We start from the raw sequence: 22,075 nt of genomic DNA on the forward strand, positions 1-22,075 counted from the left end.
GGTGAAATAGAATACGTTATGGTGAATATATATACTCTGATTTCTTACGGCTCATAAGTCAAGGGCTGCTTTCTTCAGGCAATCACAGCTGACAGGCTGCACACTCACGAACATCGGTGCCTGCCAGAAAAAATGTGTGGGAAATTCTGGGTTACGCTGGGGGAGGTTCCACTGGGTTGGCAATGCATTCAAATGCGATTCAGCCATTAAGATTCAGAGTTCCAGCTTAAAATCCCACTTCTGCAGTCCATTTAAAAAGTGAAGCCTTTCCTGGATAAAATCCTAATGCTTTTCCCTCTAATTTTCCATGGAAAAAACCTACTGATACATTCCTTAAGTATTTTTGTAGAAGTAAAGAGAAATACAATATGCATCTATTGGTACTTAAACACCTTGGAGGAAGTAAGCTTGCTCGTCTTTTTATCTTAGTTTCATAACAGTGTTGGCATGTTAGATAAGTAAGCTTCAATATTATGCTCATAACTGAAAGAGGACTAAGAATATCTTGCTCATGGTGCACAACTGACTTGTCACATTTTAGGTGGAAACCCCTGCTATCCCGTTGGACTAGGGCCTCTTCTTGCATTTGTGTTCCTGGTTTCAAGTGTATGCTTTGGCTGGTAAACTCTGACTATATAACACTATGTCTGGCCACATCTTCTCATTGAAATTCATCCAGAAAATCCCACACACTCATGGTATTTTCCAGGATGAACAGCTTCTGATGCAAAAAAGAATAACTAGAACACTATAGAAAAGATATGACAGAACTGGTGATTTGCTTGGATGATTCATTATCTATAGCTCACATATAGACAGAAACAGTCTTAAGACCACGGAAGACTCCTATCATAACTGCAGTTCTGCTAACCTAGCAGGTTGTTTATATTATTTTACATAATGTGAGGAAGCAGTGTCCTAACAGGGTAGTTGATCTTCTGCTTATATAAAGTGAGAAAAGGCTGGAAAATTCAGCAGAAAATTTTGCACTTGTGGTTTGTTCATTCAGCTCTTTGGTGTTACTTGGCACCTGTGCTGACAGGCTCAGTAAATGGGACAACGACTGAATAAGAAACCAAGAATGAACTACATCCTCATACTTGATCAGTGCCGTACAATGAAGGCTAACAGCAGGCTAGGCTGTATCAAGGGAGTCCAGCCAGTAGATTGAGGGAAGTGATTACTCCCCTTTACTTGGCATGCCTTAGGCCATATCCACAATTCTGGGTCCAGTTCTGGTCTCTCCCAAGGCATCAGTGAACTTGAGTGAGTTCAGTGAAGGACCACCGGGATGGTCAGGACTTGGAGCACTTGCTGTGCAAGGAGAGGCTGAGGGAACAGGGCTTGTTCAGCCCGGAGAAGAGATGACTTTGGAACAACATAACAGCAGCTAGCTAACACCTACAAGGAGTTTACTGAGAAAATAAAGCCATGCTCTTTACAGTGATGTATGTTGGGACAACAAAAGACAATGATAAATTGAAATGGGAGCTTTCAACTTTATACGGTATTATCCTCAGGCTCAACTTTATCCAAGGAAAACGTTTTCACCATGAGGGTAATTAAGCAGTGGAACTAGTTGCCAGTGAGGCTGTGAACATCCATACTTGGAGATTTTAAGGCCCAGTTTGATAAAGCCCTGAGTAAAAAGCACTGGTTTGAATTCAGTGTTAACCTTGCTTTTAGTACTGAATGACCTCGTGGGACCATTTCCAATCTGATTGATTCTACATTTCTATATGAAACATGAAAAGAAAATAAATATTTCATGTAAACATTAAAAGAAAATAAATATTTCATGTATTAATCTAGAATTACTTTCTCTAAGAATCTTTGTTTTCCACTAAGGTTTCATGATCATTCTTTTCCTTTCTTCTTTATTTCCTTTTCATTCTTTACATTCATGATACTTTATTTTAGTACTAAAGATATCACTCAGGGAGTGTGCCTTGCAAAAGACTGAGTCAAGTTAGATATGTTTTATTGTATATATTCGCAACAATTATGCTAATTAAGAACAATATGATGCTAGTAGAAATTCAGTAGAAATTTTTGACACATCTAATTTAATCCGCAGTCACCACAGGGCTGAAGAATTGCTTATTACAGACACCACAAATACTCATGACAAGCACTGATTCCCTCCTGCAGATAGCCTGTGTCTTGCCTGGGGGAAAAACTGGATGCTAGCAAGGAACTGGTGATTTTTCTAAGTTTAATGGAAATGCCAGTGTTGCGTATAAGCAGCTATTAATGATAACTAGAAAGTCTAAAGCTGTATTTCTCAACAAATGAGGTGCTTTGAATAGCACTGGAGCATGAAGGTTAGTTATCCAAAGCCAGGTGGGAGGCATTGGAAACTCTTGTTTTGTGGTTTTCTTTTCCCTTGGCTCCCCACTTCCCAAGGAGGGCTTTGAGGTTTTATTAGGGTCAGACAACAAGGAAAAATCAGGAAAGTAGCCAAGGTCAGATACTTAAGGAAGAGTAAAAGAACAGGGAAATCATGTACTGATTCATTCTTTGAACACCCATCACAGTCAATTTCTAAAGTGCCTCATCTTAAATTGCCTCTTTCTTATTCATTGTGCATTTTTAAAATAATGAGCTGATGTTTATGGGGGTGGGAGGGTCGGGGTAAGCAAATTAGGTTAATTTAAGAAATCTAACTGTAGAGCAATGAACATAAGACTCAGTACTTTACGTAGCAATGAATTCCTCAAAGTAATTCTCTCAAGAAATAATGATGTTTCAAATCTAACCTTTTGGGCTTAAAAGAGCTGCTGATTCTGTATTTTTCAGTATATTGCTCTGACTGAAGACTCTTTGTGTCCCTTTTCAAGCCCTATATTTTGTAAACAGGTTATCTCCTTATCTTTAATATTTTATGAGCTTCTGCCATCTTGGTTGCAGGATTAATACAGAATCCTTAATTCTGGATTAAAGCATAAGAATGGAAGAAAGCTATAGGTAAATGCATACAACAGATGTATATGTATGTGTGTGTATGTATGTGTTTGTGTTTACACCTAGGACAGCTTATAGACATGTTAGGAGAGTGATGAGTTACAGACTCTCCTTCCTTTAGGCTGTCAGTTCCAAGTCTAGGAATGGGATCTCCAGTTCTTGGCAGCCTCCTTTTCTTATAATACTAAGAGCAAAAGAGGAGAGTGAGGAAGTGAGGAGAGTAAGAAGGTGTGGAGAAGGTAATGTTCCAGGTAGAGAAAACAAGATGATGGCATAAAGTGGCTTTTTTATTGGTTGGGACGGGGGCATTAGTGAGGGGATAGGAAGATGTAACTCTGTGAGGCAATTCTGCACTTCGTCTAAAAGCTGTGCTAAGATGACATTGCTGTGCCTTGCTGTCTGGTGCAGTGTGACACTTCTAAGCCATCTGAGCAAGCGGTGGCCCTTCCTACAGATCTTTGCAGGTGATAACGGAAGGAGAGGGAAGAGTGTGAGCGGTGGGCAGTGCGTGTCATGTGTCATGGTTCGGTATCTTACGGGAGAGGAAACTCATGCTAGCAGAGAAACCAAGAAAGATGTCAGGCTGCTTTTTTTGAAGCACTTGGGAGGAGGTGTGTGTTGATTGTGAGAACAGGAAAGAAGGGGAGGAGGACATGGCGAAACCTCCTCTTGTAGCTAGGTGAGAGAAGGAACATACAGATCCCATCTAGAAGAGGCTGGTGGGAATATGGGGCAGAAAGGTACAGACAGTGCTGTGGCAGTTGGAGCCTGTAGGCTTGTTTACAAGGCAAGAAGAGGGATGGTTTAATCAATCTGCAGAGCTGGTTACACTGCAGGGGCTTTCTATAACCATTCTGACCACTCCTATATATCTCTTCATTGGAAGACTATATGTTAACAGCTGAGAAGTTTGATCTCTGTTCTATTTGTGCATCTCTGTTTTGTGAATCCAATTCATGTGATTTTATTATGAAATGCTTGGGGGCAGCTATCCCCATTTATCATATTCCCATTAAATAAATCACAGCATCAGTCAAAAAAGTCAAGTGACTTGTCGCTCTGAACTCCATTTTAAAGACCAACCACCCTGAGACAAACTTACTGTGAACACGATGGTTTCATGTTGTATTCCACGGTTCTTTGTGCTGAAACTTGCTATAAATCTCCCCCAGTCCCTAGAAGGAGAATTCGTCTGCCTCTCTTTCCAAGTGATTTGTGGAACCATCAGCAAATGAGTGATTTACTGTTTCATCCTCCCTATAGTGGACAGCCTGCAGCCTGGGCTACATTTGACCCCAAGACTCATAAACTTTGGAGTACTCCTGTCTTGAGTGAGATGGCTTTTAATAGGAATAAGGTTTGGATTAAACAGCTAAAAACTCTTGTTAAGTTTTGTGCAGTTATGTAGCAGAGGAGTAATCTAGGTTTCCTCATTAACTTTACCTCCTAATAAGGCAAATGAAGCTCAGTGACACCATTTTTCTGTATCTTCCATGCATCCTCGTGGAAGGTTTGATGTGCAGTTTGCCTGGTCTCTGTCTGCATTGTTTTTAGGAGAAGTGAGGGAGTATTTGGTCAGACATGAAGCCACCATCAGTCACTCTTGAAAAGAAGCAGTAAGTGCAGCGTCTGGCACACATTTCTGTGCAGATCCCTGGAGAGAGGCAGATGAAGACATGATTTTCTGGAGAAGGGTGGGATGCTTGGTCTGAAGCCTTGGCTGAACAGCGTAACGTGAACACTGCTTATTATCATTCCTGCTTCAGGAAAAAGGGCAGCTGGACTTTTGAAAATAAACATCCTGCATTGAGAAGATACTGATTTTGTACTGCCAGTTTCTCTTCTAAAGGGAAAATTAACTCAAGAAGCTTCCAAAATTTGCCAGTGGTTGGCAGAGGGACTCACAGCCATGCAGCTTTTGCTGTGGGCTGCTGGAGCTCCATCCCTCTCCAGCCCTCTTGCAGGCATCCCTCTTCTGTCTCTCCTCTTCGTGTTCATGTAAGAGCTACATAATGCTGCTTCGAATATCAGAGCCAGCAGCACTAATGAATCTATGAGGATTAAAAAAAGAGCCTTCCTGCATTAGCATCACCTCACTCTGAGCTTCGTTTCCTGGTAGTGATGACTCCGGTGGGAGGGAGGCACCTAGTTTTGGCTAAAAGGGAGACGTGAGGGAAAAGGAGAGGAATCGGGTACTTTTTTATTTTTATTATGATTTTAATTTAATTAAGAAAAAGTAAATCAGTGAGACCAATACATCTATGTCCTCTTCCATTTTTTTTCCCCACATGTAGCACTTTGTTGCCATATGCATTACCTACCTTTAAAAATGCATTACCTCTCTTGAAAAAAGAAGTAAAGCAGTGCATGGAAAACGTATGTGGATTTTTATGTCACTTGCATTATTTGTAGCTCACGTCAGTGGTTTTTCTTTTATAAGAAAAGAGATAGTTCTAGTCCTATGGAAAGATGTCTTGGGTATGGCAGAAAAAATGGATGTTGCTTAAGATTGGTGGTGTATATGAGGGGAACTTCTAAAGCAGCACCCCGCTAACTGCTGCGTCCAATGCCGAAGGAAAAGAGATTTGTTTTATCTCTCAGTTCTGTTTTGAAACCCATTGGCCAAATTCAGCCAAAGATAACAGAGAATAAGAGGTTATACACATGCAATCCTACAAAGCTTTGTGAAAACTGATATTGGGACAGAAAACAGGTCTTCTGAATGGTCCCACAGGGCAGGAGGCTGAAAGGTGCAGCACCAGCAGATACCTCTGGCAGGTGTGCCCCAGCAGTCAGCGCCCCCGTGCTGCCTGGCTGTTAGGGGAAATAAGAGAGAAACGGGGGCTTTGAGGACTGGGGACAGAGTGAAAGGCTGGGAGCTACAGTTTGGCAAGGAAGAAAGGGAGTTGGACTTGCTGCAAAAAGTCTCTGCACACACAGTAAAAATGGAACTAAGTTTCACTAATTAAACTGCCCATGGAAAAATCTGTTTTCTTGTTAGCATGTCTTAACCTTAATCTGCCTGTTTGCTATTTATTTTATGTTATAAATAAAAACAGGGCTTAAAAGTTAAGTAATTCCATATAGCATGCCTGTATGATGCACTTTCAAGATGAAATTCTCATTTTGGTAGTTCTTCTAGATTAAATAACAGAGTCATATGCTGTTTTGTTGTGGCTCTTTTTCCCAATAAAATCTGCATTATTAAAATCCTATTCAGATGTTTTGTATCCCTGCCATTTTCAAGCAATAACTAGCCTTAACTAGACAGTGTAATGGTTGTTTCATATTTCTCATTAAAATGTCTACTTTCATATGTATAAACTAATAAAATGTAGCACAACTGTTATAAAGACACTTGGAGCACAATTAATCTTGATAGAGCACAGCACAGAAATGGGACTAATAAATATTATATTTGAGCAAAAAAACAGCAACATTTAAAATACATAAGATTATTTGAGCTCTATAATCCTGAAAATATTCTTTGTCCATATTCCTATTAATAATTAATTTATATAAAAAATTGTAGATACAGCTGTACAGCTATACACTTCCATGGGCTGCTTTTTTAAACCACCTTAAGGTAGCGCGCATTCTGCTGTATCTTAATAGGCCAAGTTTGGCTAGGAAAGTTCCAGGAGAAGATGAAGAAAATATTTGTTGTTTTAATATTAAGTTGTCTTGCTATCATGACTAAGAAAAAAAGCAGTGGTTGGGAAGGCCCTCTGCAGTGATCCACAAGTGTCATGAGACCTTTCAGATCTCTTTCGTTTTGATGGCATGAAACAGCCCCATGGCAGACAGTAGGAGAAAGGACTGGTTTTGCACATCAGATTGCATGATGGCAGGAGGGTGTCAGAGCTGGAGCTGAAACACAGCATCTCAGAGACCAGCTGAGTACAGGACCCCATCAGGTGGCAAAGTTTCATGCTGCTGTGCAATACAGCAGCTTCTTCATTCCAGGTAGGCTTGCATGTGCACATTTTTGATACAAGTTCAATAACTCTACAGGCTTTCTTTCTTTTTCCTTCCTTCCTTCCTTCCTTCCTTCCTTCCTTCCTTCCTTCCTTCCTTCCTTCCTTCCTTCCTTCCTTCCTTCCTTCCTTCCTTCCTTCCTTCCTTCCTTCCTTCCTTCCTTCCTTCCTTCCTTCCTTCCTTCCTTTTTCTCTTTCATCTTTCTTTCCATGGGAAAGACAGAAGTGGTTGATAAAACAAGGTACCTGCTGTCTGCTGGGTGGGATTATGGCGTGACAGAGAAGCCAGGCATCATTCCGCATTACATGAGCTACAGGATATTTGTGGAGGAGTGTGAAGAGGGAGTTAAGTATATGACTCACGCTCCACACACAGGGCTTTGTCGCAGCTAAGAAGAAGGAGGGATTTGCAGATCACATACGTTGATTGTCAGTGAAAAATCATGACTTCATGGGAGTGCTTCTAGTGGGCTCGTGTCTTATCAGGCAGTAAGCCTGATACTATTCAGCATTTTCAGTAGCAATGCAGAACCAAACACAAAATGATTACTCATAAAATTTGTGGATAACACAAAGCTTGGTGAAACAGTAAATTTTGTTTGAGAAGGGATAGTAATGAAAAACAGTATTTATTGCCTGATACCTTGAGCCTAGTCAAAGAGATACACTTGAATACAGTCAAAAGAAATGATGGTTAGGGACTAGTTAATGAAACCAAATTCAATTTCAAAAGTTATCAGTAGGGAATTCATTTTGCTGTAGGAGGTGACGTCTTTGAGATTAATACAATTGCCTTACACCCTCTTCCTGAGATGCATTTTTAAGGGAGGTATGCAGTAGATGGATATGATTCAGTAAGCATCTGAGGGCTACTGAAAGTGCTTGATACTGTGAAACCTAATCTGTTGTTTAGATAAGCAAAAAGACTGAGAGATGGCTTCTTGTGTATAAACAAGCAGGGAGAAAAAAAGCAGACATAAAAAACTCTTTAATCTATTGGGCAGAGGCTTAGTAGGATCTGGTGGTTGGAAGCCAAAGCCAGAGAAATTCGAAAACGTAATCTGGCACAGATTTTAAGCAAGGGTGCTTAGCTATTGAAAAATGTAACAAGAAATATGGGGAGTTTTTTGTACTGCTTTCAGATCAAGAATGAATCCTGTCTTGGAAGATATGCTTTACTTAAGTATGACTACAAATTACTCAAGTTTGTGTAGAAAAAATGCAATGATCCGTGTTATACAATGGATCAAGCTATATAATATAGGATTTAGTCCCATACTTGACCTTTTTTTTTTTTTTTTTTTTTTTTTACATATATGCGATAGAAATTATAGCAGCCATATTAGTATGGATGAGTTTAGATGTTTTGTACTGGGAAAACTGGTGCCTGGACTAAATATTCTTAGTTATGAGCTGCTCTTTTCTGGATTATCACGAAGGCCAAAAATTGCCATTATGTGCTTGAAAAAATGAGTCTCTATCTGACCATTGGTAACAAACCATTGGTAACATAAAACCCCATGTTGCCATTTGTGGATGTAATCACTAGATCAATTGAGTTATGCCATGGCAGCTGACTGAGAATGACCTGTTAGCACGACCTAATTGCCAAGCTAAAAGAATAGAAGTGACTTAAATGATCCTGTTTTACTTTGCAGCTGGGGATAATTAAGCAAGTATATAAAATTAATGGCTATTCAGCTGATCGATAGGAAATCATTTAACTATTGTAAGTTAACCTCTTTGGGAGATGTGACCGCTCTTTGGCTCATAAAGCTTGTCAGCATTTTACTGCTAGTCTGTACATTGGTGAGTTATCACAGAGTTATCATGTATGGGTTAGCCTCATATATGCTTCTCTGAGAGAGAGGCAAGTTTGTCTAAGAACTTCAAATGCAATAATGAGATCATGATCTGAACTGGGAAGGTCAAGACAACGCTGCCTTGGCTGCCTGGAGAAGCTGTGGATGCCCCATCCCTGGAGGTGCCCAAGGCCAGGCTGGATGGGGCTTTGGGCAGCCTGGTCTGGTGGGAGGTGTCCCTGCCCATGGCAGGGGGTTGGAACCGGGTGACCTTTAAAGTCCCTTCCAGCACAAACCATTCTGTGACTCTATGATTCTATATGTTCAGGAACGCATAGACAGTAGGTCCTGAAGAAAGCTTCATTATTTATTAATTCAGTTGCAAGTATCAAGCTATTGAATTCAGAGTTAATCTGTAATCTTTTAAATTAAGAATTACCACAAAATATTTGTATTAAAAAATAAAACTCTCACTATTGGAGATTATTACAGTCCAGTGGACTGGCAGGTTTTACATGGCTTAATGCCACATAAAACCACTGACACATGGAGTCAGCTGAGTTTTGGATTTTCTTGATTTGAGTTCTGCCCCTTTACGTGCACAATGTGAGCCTGTGTACGTAATTGCAATTAGTTCTATATGGTTCAAGCTGCAGCCTCTATGTCTAGCGAAATCTAAAAATAGTAGCAGTTAATAATCGGTGTGAAGTTTTGAATGCCTATTTCTTATGTATGAATTAAATCAGGTAGCAGTGGTGAGTTATGCAGGGACCCCTGGGTCTCTTCCCAGCCATCATCGCTGCTGTGCTCTGGAAGTTAACAGCAGTGCAGTCGTTCTGGTTGAGCCATATTCTGGTCTTGGCCTCTGCAACAGCAACATCTGTTATTTTTCTGAGATCTTCTTGAGCCAAACAATCCCTCTCTCCCTTACTGAGATTTTAAGGAGATGCCAACCATTCCTCCTGGGTGTTCCTAGGGAAGTTTAAAACTTCGTGTGAGTGCAGGGCTGGTGGTGGCGAAGCCCCTGCTGTTTGCAGCCTTTGCCTCCTAGCGTCTGTTTGCAGAGTTGTTATGAAGTGGCAGCTAGTTTGCGACTACAGATCTTGCTAGACTTTTTGTTTCTCCTTGCCTATCTTTTTATCTATCTATCCATTAGACCCCTCTGCCTCTGGCATCAACTTTCAGCAGTGCAGGCGTGCTTGTTTTCAGTTTTCTGTTGTACAGAACATCAGATGGTGGCAGCCAGGGATGCGTGGGTCCTGCCTTGTTGCTCTGTGTGGTCCAGGGTCTTTTCTCTGATGTGTTTTTCAACATTAATTTGACATGATTTTCTACTGTTCAATTATGAATAAAGCAAAATGCATTAAATATCTGAAATCATACTTCAGTTCAAGCTACATAAATTCATGACCTGTGATAAGGGCCAATGCCTGAAGGTACCACGACTGTTTCACTAGGGCTATTAAAAAACAAGTTGATATGTGTGTAAGTGTGGAATTTTTTGGTACCATTGTCTCACTGAAATAAGGCTAAAAATCTATCAGCTATTTTTCCCAGATATTGTGAAGAAATCTGTGTCCACTTTTTTTGCAAGAGATCTTCTGTCCTTTCGCTTGACTTGTCTGTGTAGCTTTGGCGTATGTGACAAGCTTTTAGAACTTCTTTTCCCTGCCACTGTTCATATTTGTTTTATGAAGTTGTGTATTGAACTTTGTATTTCATAGTAGTTTTTATTAAACTGTGTGGTTTTCAGCTCTCCTATGATTTCTTTCAGTCCCTAAATGACCACCATGTATTCCTTCTGACATATTTCTCTGGTACCTCAGAAATCATTCTCTTATTTGCTTTGAACACAACTCCATATAGTGCTGAGAGCCTTCAAACTGATAAAAGGACTGGAATTACACTGTCCCATCCATCCCTTAGTAACAGACTTAATTACTTTATGCAGGATCTTTCCTCAGCAATAGTCTGCCTTCTATCTTAGACTGGACAGACTTCTTTTCTTTTAAATCAGATTAACATAATCCAGCTCTGGACTTTGTTTCTCTGGACTTTTCCAAACGCTTTGGAGAATATGGCTGCAATGACCAAATCTCGTCCAAGTTTTTATTCAATTTGCAAATCACACTTTACTAGTTGAGAAAATTGCCTCGATATTGCTCTGAGAACCTTGTAGGTGGTGACTGTCAAACTCTTTTTAGAAATAGCAATTGATGGCTTCTGGTGAGTATCAACACTGTCCTCTGATGAATAAAAACCTATTACATCCATGAAAAGTATACATTGGCCATTTTACCATTCGAATGTATTAAAATTCAGGGTTCTGTAGGGACATATATTGTGTAATGTACAGTTTTGTCTGTGACTCAGTCTTTTGTAAGAAAACTTTGTCAGTGCCTTCTCCTCAAAAACAGTGGCTAGTGCTCCATTCATTTTGTATGCTTTCTGTGATGATTCCTTGGGGAATGAACAAACTCTTACAGTTTTTCACATTCTTTATTGAGATTTGCACTCACATCAGGATCACTGACATGGGCAAGAGATGAGCTACAAAATCCTTGTTCACCATTCTGTCTCTTTTCATATCCTTTTCTCATTTGCAGGATGGGAAACATGGTGGTGACAGCCATTGTCTATTTATACTCCTCTTTGAACTTTGCTCTTGGGCTTGCTCTTTCTCTTACCTTGTTTTTTGCCCAGAACCCCTAGCTCTCATCAAAGACACTGAGAACCTCAGAAAACTGTTCTTCAGTTTTCCTGTACCAAAATGACACTTACATAGTTTAATGGTCTTTGTGCTAACAAACCACTTGTTTGGTTTGGACTGAAAATGTAGGCATGGTGGCATTGCTCGCCTGGAGCTGGTGGACTTAAGCCTTTCTTCAACCACAAGTCACTATCTCTTCTAGTGCCATTAGGTACAACGTAGTGTTGATTGCAGATAGTCTGGGACCTCCAGATGCCTTTTTGTGACACATTTTTTTGATAGTGTTTTATATTTTGTACATGATGAACCACTACCTATCTCAAGATTTGTTTAGGTGATTTATTTGCTAGACAAATCTTAGTGGCTTTTCAAAGGGCTAATTCTGGGATCCCAGTGATTCCCATCTGAGTTTTTTCTATCATATGTCAGCCACAACCAGGTCTATTACCCAGCTAGTCCACCTCAAATAACAAGACCAATTATTCACTAGGGATAGCGCAAACTCTCTTATTCCTGCATCCTTTTGGGTGTCTGTTTAAAATATCAGTGTTTCTCTATTAGGAAAAAAGTCACATATTTTAAAATTTCAGTGTAACAATTTCGTAGCTGGCTTGTTATTGTCCCTGCCTGCTGCTTGCTCCTCGGTGCTCCTGGCTGCATTTGCCATTTGTCTGGGTGCAAAGGGTTTGCCAATTCCAACCACAGGAACCATGGAATGGCTAAACTACTTAGAATCATAGGATCATTCAGGTTGGAAAAGACCTTTGAGATCATCTAGTTCAACCTTTAACCTAAAGGTTGAAGTCCACCACTAAGCCATGCTACTAAATTCTACAGAAACCATACAGAACCAAAATCTGCTTTATTCAGAGGGTACAAACCAATCAGCATCACACAGCGCGAGTGGCACAACTGCCAGTTCCAGGCACTTTCTGCTAGATCTTCCTAAGGGGCAGTTTCCCACAAGCACATTCTTAAAAGGACTTGCTTAGGAGCTAAAATGCTTTGTATCTGTTGAACCTGCACCCCAGGGACTGTATAAACTTTCTGGAACAACCAAACCCATACCCTTTTAGACTCCATCTGTGAGTCTTTTTATAAGTAAAAAGGTGGAATTTACAAACCAAGTCAGTGAACTTGGTAGTTGTTTTCTATACCTTGTTACTGGAAGTACAGGGATTATATTAAAGCCACTGAGAGAGATCATCCTGCAAACCCAACTACTACTATTTATTCCAAATCCCAAAAGTGTTCCCTGTGTGGGTTCCTAACATCTATAATGAGTATAGGATGGTCACAAATAGCATAATTGAGTGACCTGAAGGGTACTGAAAATCAAAATTAGAAAGGCAGATTTTGTACCTATCTTCTCAGAAAGCAAGGAGCCTTTGAGCTTAGCTGTTTTCTAGCTCGTTGCAGCCTGCGTGCAGGTCAAGCAGTCAGATGTAGGAAGAACTGGCAGCCTGCCCTGCCCTGGAAAGCCTCAGGTCTGCCATCATGCATCTGCATTACCATGCAAAGTCACAATCATCAATGTCATTTACAAGACTTGTCAGAAGGAATACAGAAACCAAATGATGCATCCCAAGACTATTTTAAGTAAAAACACATTTTCTCTTCCCTTTTGTCTCTTCAATTAGACTGTGCTGATTTCTTTTATCTTCTTCATGGTACATGAAGAAGAACATTTAAGCTGTTTTCTATATTCAGGAGTCCAAATCTGTTTCTTTTGTGATTAGCTCTTGTTCCATGCTTGTCACTAAGTCTGAATTTGGGTCAATATCTGACTATTAATTAGAAAGAAATCTTTTTAATTTCCCCCCTTTTTTTTCCTCCCTTTTTTTTTTTTTTGAGGGTGTGTTATTTAGTTGTGAAGAAAAGTCACTGCCGTGGCATTTCTTAGCACTCTGATATCTCTCTGTTTGGAGTATTTCTATTTAAGCAACTTCTCCTTAAAAATAATCACAATTATCCACACTTTTCTAATATGTATGTGACCTCAGAGGGGAGCTGGGACTCTTTCTGCTTGCTTCATCTTCACAGTTTTTACTGAGCTTCCAGCTTACTGTGTTTTCTACTAATTTTGTTGTCAGTAGGGTTTCATTGCTGTATGAGGTTAGATTACGTGGGTCTACAAGGATGATCTTTTACTTTGGATTTTTGGTGAGAATCTCAATGTTTTTCATCCATCTGATAGCAACAAAACTTTCCTCTTTCTTCCTGATTTATTTATTTATTTATTTAGATTAGCTCCCCTCTGTCTTTTGCAACACTCTTTCAGAACAGAAAAATTATTTTAATTTAGATTATCTTAAAATAGCCACATTATTCTAGTTTGGCTTTGAACCTTTGGCGACTAAGACTTTGACCGTAAGTTAAATGGTCTGTGACATTATGTAAAACCTTTCATGACTGTGTTAGGACATGGATATATCAAGCCTTTGTTTTCATATTGAGGACAAGGTAGACTGACTTGCCAATGTTTAGATCCAGAGAACTCCACATAGCCAGTTACAATACAGCCCCAGTGTTAGTGTCCACAACAGCTACCGTCAGATGTTTTTTTGCTGATCGATGCAAAACTGGAGCGGTTTGATGTTTAATTGAAGTTCATTCCCATGGTATCTGAATATCAGAAAAATTGTAGTTTTCCCTTTGAGTGAAGTACACTGAGAGTTTTAACTTTGTCTTCAGTATGACAATTGTGCTAGCAAAAATTCACAAAGCTGAGTGCTTTAAACTGTACTCTGAAATTTGTATTTCAGCATACGTATAAATGATCTACTAGTCAGGGGTGCTGAGTGCCTCACATTTCTCAGTGAAAGCAACAGCAGAGAGAAGTTTTAGGAGAAAATGTTTTCATCAAAAGCAAGCCAATACAAGGACAAATGTCTCCAAGCGGTTTCTGACCCAAACCCTGAGTATTACCTTTGGCTCATTTCCATCGTGCTGGGGAAGTCAACTGGCAGGTTAAGTTAATGAACAGGAAAAATAGACTGCTGTGCTGCAGAAATAAGAGAAACAGCCTCCAGGTCATCTCCCTGTACCTGTTGGCATTCACTAGTTTATGATCAAGTATGCTTCTGTCACTTTTTTCATTATCTTATGGTGAACATGAGGCAACCCTTTACAGAATTCAGCTTGTTAGATGATGACACTTCCTCCTGTGCTTCTGAGAGGAAGCATAGAAGATGAGAGTTAGTGTTTCTTACAGTTCACTTTTTGAACTTGAACATTTCATTTCGGAATGACAAATAAACAAAATGTTTCATTACTTATTCATATTTACTGAAGTTGTATGTTGCATTGATATATGTAACCTTGCAGGGGAGCGTGAGTTTTGCTTTGCCCTCTTCTTTAGAATGGATGATGGTATTGTCCAATAATAAATTTTGAAAATAAAAATGAAAAGGTGTATTTTAATGGGCCCTGGAGATCAGAATTTATGATATTTTGTGGAATATTCAGTCAAAGCTCTGAAGTTCATAGAACAAGTTACACAAAAAAGCTTCTCATCCGAATATATTAGAGCATACTAAATCTTAAGGTCTCAGTAAAAAGCTTGTTGCAGAAAGCTTACTAAGAAAATATTAGTGACTGCTGAGTTTCTTCCACCCATCTATGCAACTGTATACTAACTACACAAAGATTACAGAATCACAGAACAGTTGAGATTGGCAAGGACCTCTGGAGGTCTTCTACTCCAACCCTCCTGCTCAGAACAGGCTCAGCTAAGAGCAGGTTGCTCGGGGACATGTACAGTCAGGTTCTGAATATCTCCAAGGATGGAGACTCCACAGCTCTCTCGGCAACCTAGTGTTTGACCACATTCACAGAAAGTAAATTTTTTCTTATGTCTAAATGGAATTTAGGGGGTCTACAAGAAAGCTGGAGCAGGACTCTTTATCAGGGATTGTAGTGATAGGGCAAGGGGTAACAGCTTTAAACTGAAAGAGGGTAGATTTAGATTAGATATTAGGAAGAAATTCTTTACTGTAAAGGCAGTGAGGCACTGAAACAGCTTGTGTAGAGAAGCTGTGGATGCCCCATCCCTGGAAGTGTTCAAAGCCAGGCTGGATGGGGCTTTGAGCAACCTGGTCTGGTGGGAGGTGTCGCTGCCCATGGCAGGGGGTTGGAACTGGGTGGTCTTTAAGATCCCTTCCCAGACAATTCTATGATTCTGTGAATTTCCTGTTGGTATTTCAGTTTGTGCTTATTGCCTCTTGTCCTGTCACAGGGCACCACTAAGAAGAGCCTGGTTCCATTTTCTTTAATCCCTCCCATCAGGCACTTATGTGCTTTGATAAGATCCCCCTGAGCCAGGATGAACAGTCCCATATGCTCAAGTCCTTTAATCATCTTACCGGCCCTTTGCTGGACTCTGATCCAGTATGTCCATGTCTCTCCTGTACTGGGAGCTCATGGCTGGGCACAGCACTCTAGACATGACAACAGTGCCAAGTAGAGGGATAGGACCACCTCCCTCAAATTGCTGGCCATACTCTGCCCAGCATAGCCAAGGAGGCTGCTGGCCTTCTTTTCATTGAGGGCACACTGCTGGTTCATGGTCAGTTGGGCACCTGCCAATATCCCCAGGTCTTCTTCTACAAAGCTGCATTCCAGCAAGTCAGAATGTACTGCTGCTTGGGGTTATTCTCTCCCACGTGCAGGACATGGCATTTGTCTTTGTCAAACCTTGAGATTCCTGTTTGCTCATTTCTCCAGCCTGTTTTTATCCCCCTAAATGGCAGTACAATCATTTGGTCTCAGCCACTCCTCCCAGCTTTGTGTCAACTACAGACTTGCTGATGGTGTGCTCTGCTCTGTTGTCCGGGTTGTTAAAGAAAAGGTTACAGTGCTGGCCATGGTATTGACTCCTGGGGTACACCAGTAGTGACTGGCCTCTACCTGGACTTCTTGATACTAATCACAGCCCTTTCAGCCTGGCAGTTGAACTCACTATTTAGCCTGTATTTAATCAACTTGTCTATGAAGATGTTACAGAAAGCCTTCTTGAGTCAAGACAAACAACATCCACTGTTCTTCCCTCATCCAGCAAGACAGCCATCTCCTTGCAGAAGGCTATCAGGTTGATCAGGCACAATTTCATCTTCCTAAGTCTGTGCTAACTGCTCCCAATCACCTTCTGTTCCTTCTTGTGTTTGGAAACGGTGTCCAGGAGGATCTTTTTTTCTATCATCTTCCCAGGGATAAGGTTAAGTTGACCAGTCTGTATTCCCAGGGATCCTCCTTCTTGCCTTTCTTGAAGGACAGAGTGACATTTGCTTTTTTTCCAGTCCTTAGGAACCTCTTCCAGTCACCACAACCTGTTAAAGTATTGAGAGTGGCCTCACAATGACAACAGTGACATTCTGTCATGTTGCATGCATGGACTTCAGTATGTCTAGTTCGATTAAATATACCTTAACCTGATTCCTCTCCACCAAGGTTAAATCTTTCTTACTGTGGGCTTTCCCACCAGTCTTGGGCACCCAGGGTTCCTCAAAGCAAGTCCTACTAGTAAAGACTGAGGCGAAGAAAGTGGTGAGTATTTCAGTCCTTTCCATGTCACTACCAGGTGTTTGCCCTGTTCAGCAGTGGGCCTGCATTTTCTCTAGTCTTCTTTTTGCTGCTGATACACCTGTACAAGTCTTTCTTGTTGCCCTTCATGTCCCTTGCCAGATTCAACTACAGATGGGTTTTGGCTTCCCTAATCCCATTGCTACATGCTCAAACAGTGTCTTTGTATTTTCCTTGGGTAACCTGGGTCCTTCTTCTACTTCTTGTACACTTCCTTTTTCTGACTTTAGTCAGGAGCTCCTTGTTCATCCATGCAGGCCTCTTGCCACCTTTGCTTGATTTCCTGCACATTGATATGATACCTTCCTGAGCTTGGAGGAGCTTGAAATTTTGTCCCCGTCTCTCAAGATCCTGAACTCCACCACTCATGGTCACTTCAGCAAAGGTTGTCCCTGACCTTCATGGCCCCAGCAGTTCTTCCTTGTCTGTATGAGGTCCAGCAGAGTGCCTTCCTTCCTTGGCTTCTCAGTCACCTGTGTCAAGAAGTTATCATCAGCGTGTTCCAGAGACCTCCTAGATTGGCTAGGCCCTCTTATGTTGCCCTTCGAGCAGGTCGCTGAAGACCCCATGAAGACCAGGACTTGCAAACACAAAGCTTCCCCCAGTTGTCTGAAGAAGGCCTCATCTACTTCTTCCTGATTAGGTGGTCTGTAGCAGATACCCACTGAAGTGTCACCCACATTGGTGTTCCTGACCCATAAGCTCTGTTCTGAGTCATCAGCAGTCATTTTTAAGGACACCATTAACAATGGCTAATTCAGGAAGCAGTTCTAGCTGTTGAGGCACACTCCTAGCAGTATGGTATTATACAGGGCCGGGAAGGCACCAAGTGAGGTTGTTGAGTGTGGGGGGTCGCCCACAGCATGTATTTCTCAATACATGCAGTATATTTAATTGTTTTCACAAATTTTAAATCCAGAGAGGCATTCAGAAACTAGTTTACAAGAAGCTGTAGCTTCCTCAGAAGTGCTCATGATTGACCTAATTATCATTTTCTTCTGATTGCCACACATATTTGCACATACTGAGAGTAAACATAGTTGAATGAGCACTTACCTGGCAATACAACGTGGAAGTTTATGAAAAGAACAAATTTATTCAGATACTGCTGATACTATACAGCGATTCTGGACTACAGTTCTTTGAATTTCCCTCAATTAGATGTTGTATTTACATGAACCTGTTGTGGTTTAACCCCAGCAGGCAGCTCAGCACCATGCAACCTCTTGCTGACTTCTGTCCAGGTGGAATGATAGGGGAGAAAATCAAAAACATAAAAGTGCAAGAACTCATGGGTTGAGATAAAGACAATTCACCCAGTGAAGCAAAAGCTGCGCACGAGCAGAGCAGAAGGAATCCAGTTGCTGCTTCCCACCGGCAGGCAGGTGTCAGCTGCTCCCAGCAGAGCTGGGCCCATCACGTGTAGTGGTTCTTTGGGAAGACAAACCACATCACCCCGAATGTCCCCCCCTGCCTCCTTCTTTCCCCCAGCTGTTACTGCTGAGCATGCCGCCGTGTGGTGTGGGACATCCCTTTGGCCAGCCTGGGTCACCCGTCCTGGCTGTGTCCCCTCTCAGCTGGCAGGGCAGCAGCTAAAAACACCGGTGCGTGATTACCAGTATTTTATTAAAAAATCTGAAACAGAGCATCATATGAGTCTCTATGAAGAAAATTAACTCTATCCTAGCCAAAACTAAAACAGAAACATTGGAAAAAGAACATCCATAGTGTAATTTATCTCCTCCAGAATGTGAATTTAACTGATCTGCTTAAATAGTGATAGTGGCAGTCATTAACATGCTGGATTCATAGAGAAATAACATATGGAAAAGCACAGGGATATTCTGCACTGCTGTGTGCTGTGCTGCTTGCACAAGCCAAGCTGAGGCTAATCAGAGCAGAAGATTCCATCCCTCTTCAACAGTTTATCAGATGTCTATTTTATACAGCTGGGGCTTTTTAGTTGCTGTTTTTTTGTTTAGTTATTTGTTCCTTTATTTTAGTATTATAAACAGAAGAGATGCATTCTTCTCATTCTTCTGTATGACTTTGGACAGATTTTCTTTTTTGCTTTAGCTAAGAAACTGCTGTGCACATGCTGATGTTCATTTCTTACACAGTCATCGCTCTACTTGTTCTTCTACCAGTAGGAGTTTTACAAATACTGGAGTGTGAATGAGGGTGGGTCTAAAAAATTCTATTTTGGTCTGTTTGCCTGTACTGTAGAATTTCCTTTTTTCTAATGTTCTTAGTGAATGCTAAAAGGGAAGCATGAATAAGTTGGGCAATATGGCAGGGAATTTATGTGAGTAGCAGCTTGGCTACCAGCTAATGTCTGTTTGTCCCCTGCATCATCAGCATTCAGAAGAAAAGAGTGGTTTTGAAATAATTAAGGCTTGGAACCTTATTTCATTGTTGCTTTTGAGACATGGGGAATTTACAAATGTAAAATAAGAAGACTACCAATGGAAGGGGAGGGCTGCAGGTAGGGCTGCAACATTTAAAGCCAAATATTTACACCTTTATGTTGAGGCAGATTTATATCTGATGTTGTTCCTGCATCTTAAGTATCACCTATAATCCTAGGAACTGCACATGAAGCTGCTGCAGGAGCCTTTGGCATTTAACTTACGTGTTGGGCTTTTTATTCTATATGAGGTTACTGCTCCTCCATGCCAGCAACTGGGCTCTTCCTCTCCCTGCTGTGGGAGATGCTTAACACAGACAAGAAACTCAAAACCCAGCTGGACAAGGTCCTGAGTAACCTGCTGTAGTGGATGCAGCATCAGTCATGAAGGTTGGATTAGACAATTTCTTAACCTCTCCTTTCACACTTCAACTATTCTGGCATCCTGTGAATTAACCGACCAGAGCAAAAATAACTCCCCAGAGGCCTGATGGGCTTGTGTACTCTTGCCAGTATTTTCATTCCCTTCAGTGTAATCTACTTGCAGAGGACTGTTTTTAATAATAACAATATTTTATCACATGGAAATTTTATCCAAAGAAGTTAGCATTGTTTACAGTCTTGGTTTCCATTGGTGGTGACTCTGCTGTATCTCGTGACAGGTGGAGATGTTCCCAATTTAATCTGTTATAAGAATGGTTTGAATCTTATCTTTTGCAGATAAGCTGAAGAATAAACTTTCCTTTCAAATACACATGAAGGTCTTGGCCATGATACCTGCATGCACAGACCACAAGATAAAGTTAATATTTATTCCACAAGTGGAAGGAGAACATAATGCTGATAAAGAGCTTCATTTTCAATAGAGTTGATATAGAACACTGCTGCCTGTCAATCATATTATAAAATGGTTAACATTGATTTTATTAAAGTGAGCACAAAACCCTCAACAAATATTTTCTAAGTATTACAGATGTGTTTCTTTTGACAGTTTTTGACCAGCTCCCTCCTCAGGCTTTTCTATACCACATTCCATTAATCTCTGTCAGCTTTACACCGTATAATAATCCTGCTATTTGGGTTAGAGAAGGAAATTGTGTCCAGTGGGTGTGATTACTCATTCTTATGCTTCAAAGTATCTAGTAAAATATAGTAGGACAGGCTCTTTTTGTTACATCTGGACTGTTTAACTGCCTGCCGTCATTGTGAATGTATGTAAATGAGAGCAGAGCACAAGGCTGGGCCTTTTAATGTGTTGTCAGGCCTCCTTTTCAGTGTCCTCATTGTGGTTGAAAAGAAATGCTGTTTTGGGTTGTCCTTGTTCGTGGTTACTTAACTGAGAGCTGATATATAAGAACTTTGCATGATTAACTTATATGGGCTAGTAGGAAAAGAGATTTTTTCCAGATATTAACTGTATTAATTTGTGAGAAAAGCATGAATCTTGGAAGTTGCACTCATGTAAACCTCATTAACGTCAGCTGGAAATCAGGAACTTTTCTCTTCAGAAAACCAGGTTTCCATATCTGCATATGATTAACACTGAAGCAATAAAAATGGGAGGATGTCGTGATGAAAAATGTGAACATTTTTAGGGCTTTAGTTGGATGCGTAAAGGTGCGCATGCTCCTGGCCATCCAACATGGAAGCAGCTCTGTGAGCCTCTCTCAGCCAGTTCAAAGTAACTTCCAGCCCTGAAACATTTCGAGAGAAGGAAAGAGAAAGGAAAAAACTATGCTCCAAAAGATAATAGGAGGGCATAAAAAATGCTGATGGGTATAAAGATGGGAGAAGTTCCTGTCCTTTCAGTTGCTGATGTTTGCTTCCTGCATCTTTAATAATGGATTGTCATTTTTAAGTGGTGACTATTAACATAATTTGAGAGACGAAAAGGAAACAAGTGCTTGCAAGTCATGTGAGGAGATAGTTTGGTGCCAAACGATGCTCTGCACAGTGCTTTAGTGAGCACTCCGCAGACACAGCACCTCTCCTGCTCTCTTTCTTTCCACTGGAACTTTTTTGAAGGCAACATACTTAAAACCAAATGTGTTAATGCCAAATCCAGGCAAAGCGAACTTGATCCTTTGTTTTGCTGTTGCCAGCTTTTCATCTTAGAGAGCCAGTTTATTTTGAAAAATATTTCTCTTGAATGTCCTCCAACAATGCAGTTAAACCAACAGTCAGCTACAGCTTCGACTCCACACACCTTCTCTACAGGAACCTCCTCCAAAAAGGCAACGGGAAGACTCAGAAAATTAAGGTTCTCTCTGACCAGCCAAGGTGACTGATTTTTTAAATGAAAAAATATAATTAAAAAAAATCGGTACAACTAGATAAATAAGACCAGAAAGAGCAGTGTTTATACCTAATTCTTCACTTGTGTACTATGTCCTTGTGGGGAGGTCTAGATTTGATCCAACTTAGTGAATTTTGAACTTGCACCAAGCTCTCCACAGTCTTCACTGGTTCTTGGAAATTTTTTTTACAGGCTCCCAGGTCTACTCCATCTCTCCTGCTGTCACCCCCTGCTGTCTTTCAGGTCTTTTCCCAGGCTTGCTCAGCAGTTCATTGACAGACAATGAGCAATGTCATTTCCATCAGAGAAGTCTACTGACCTCAACATTTCCTAAATAAT

The 22,075-nt window shown here is 40.7% G+C and overlaps 1 protein-coding gene across 3 annotated transcripts in view; it reads left to right on the plus strand.

Moving 5' to 3' along the window:
- Positions 1-22,075, plus strand: part of GPR158 (G protein-coupled receptor 158) — a 199,248-nt gene that overhangs the window by 142,372 nt on the left and 34,801 nt on the right. The window lies entirely within an intron of this gene.

Source organism: Anser anser (genome assembly GCF_964211835.1).
Source record: "Anser anser genome assembly, chromosome: 2".
NCBI classification, from domain to species: domain Eukaryota; kingdom Metazoa; phylum Chordata; class Aves; order Anseriformes; family Anatidae; genus Anser; species Anser anser.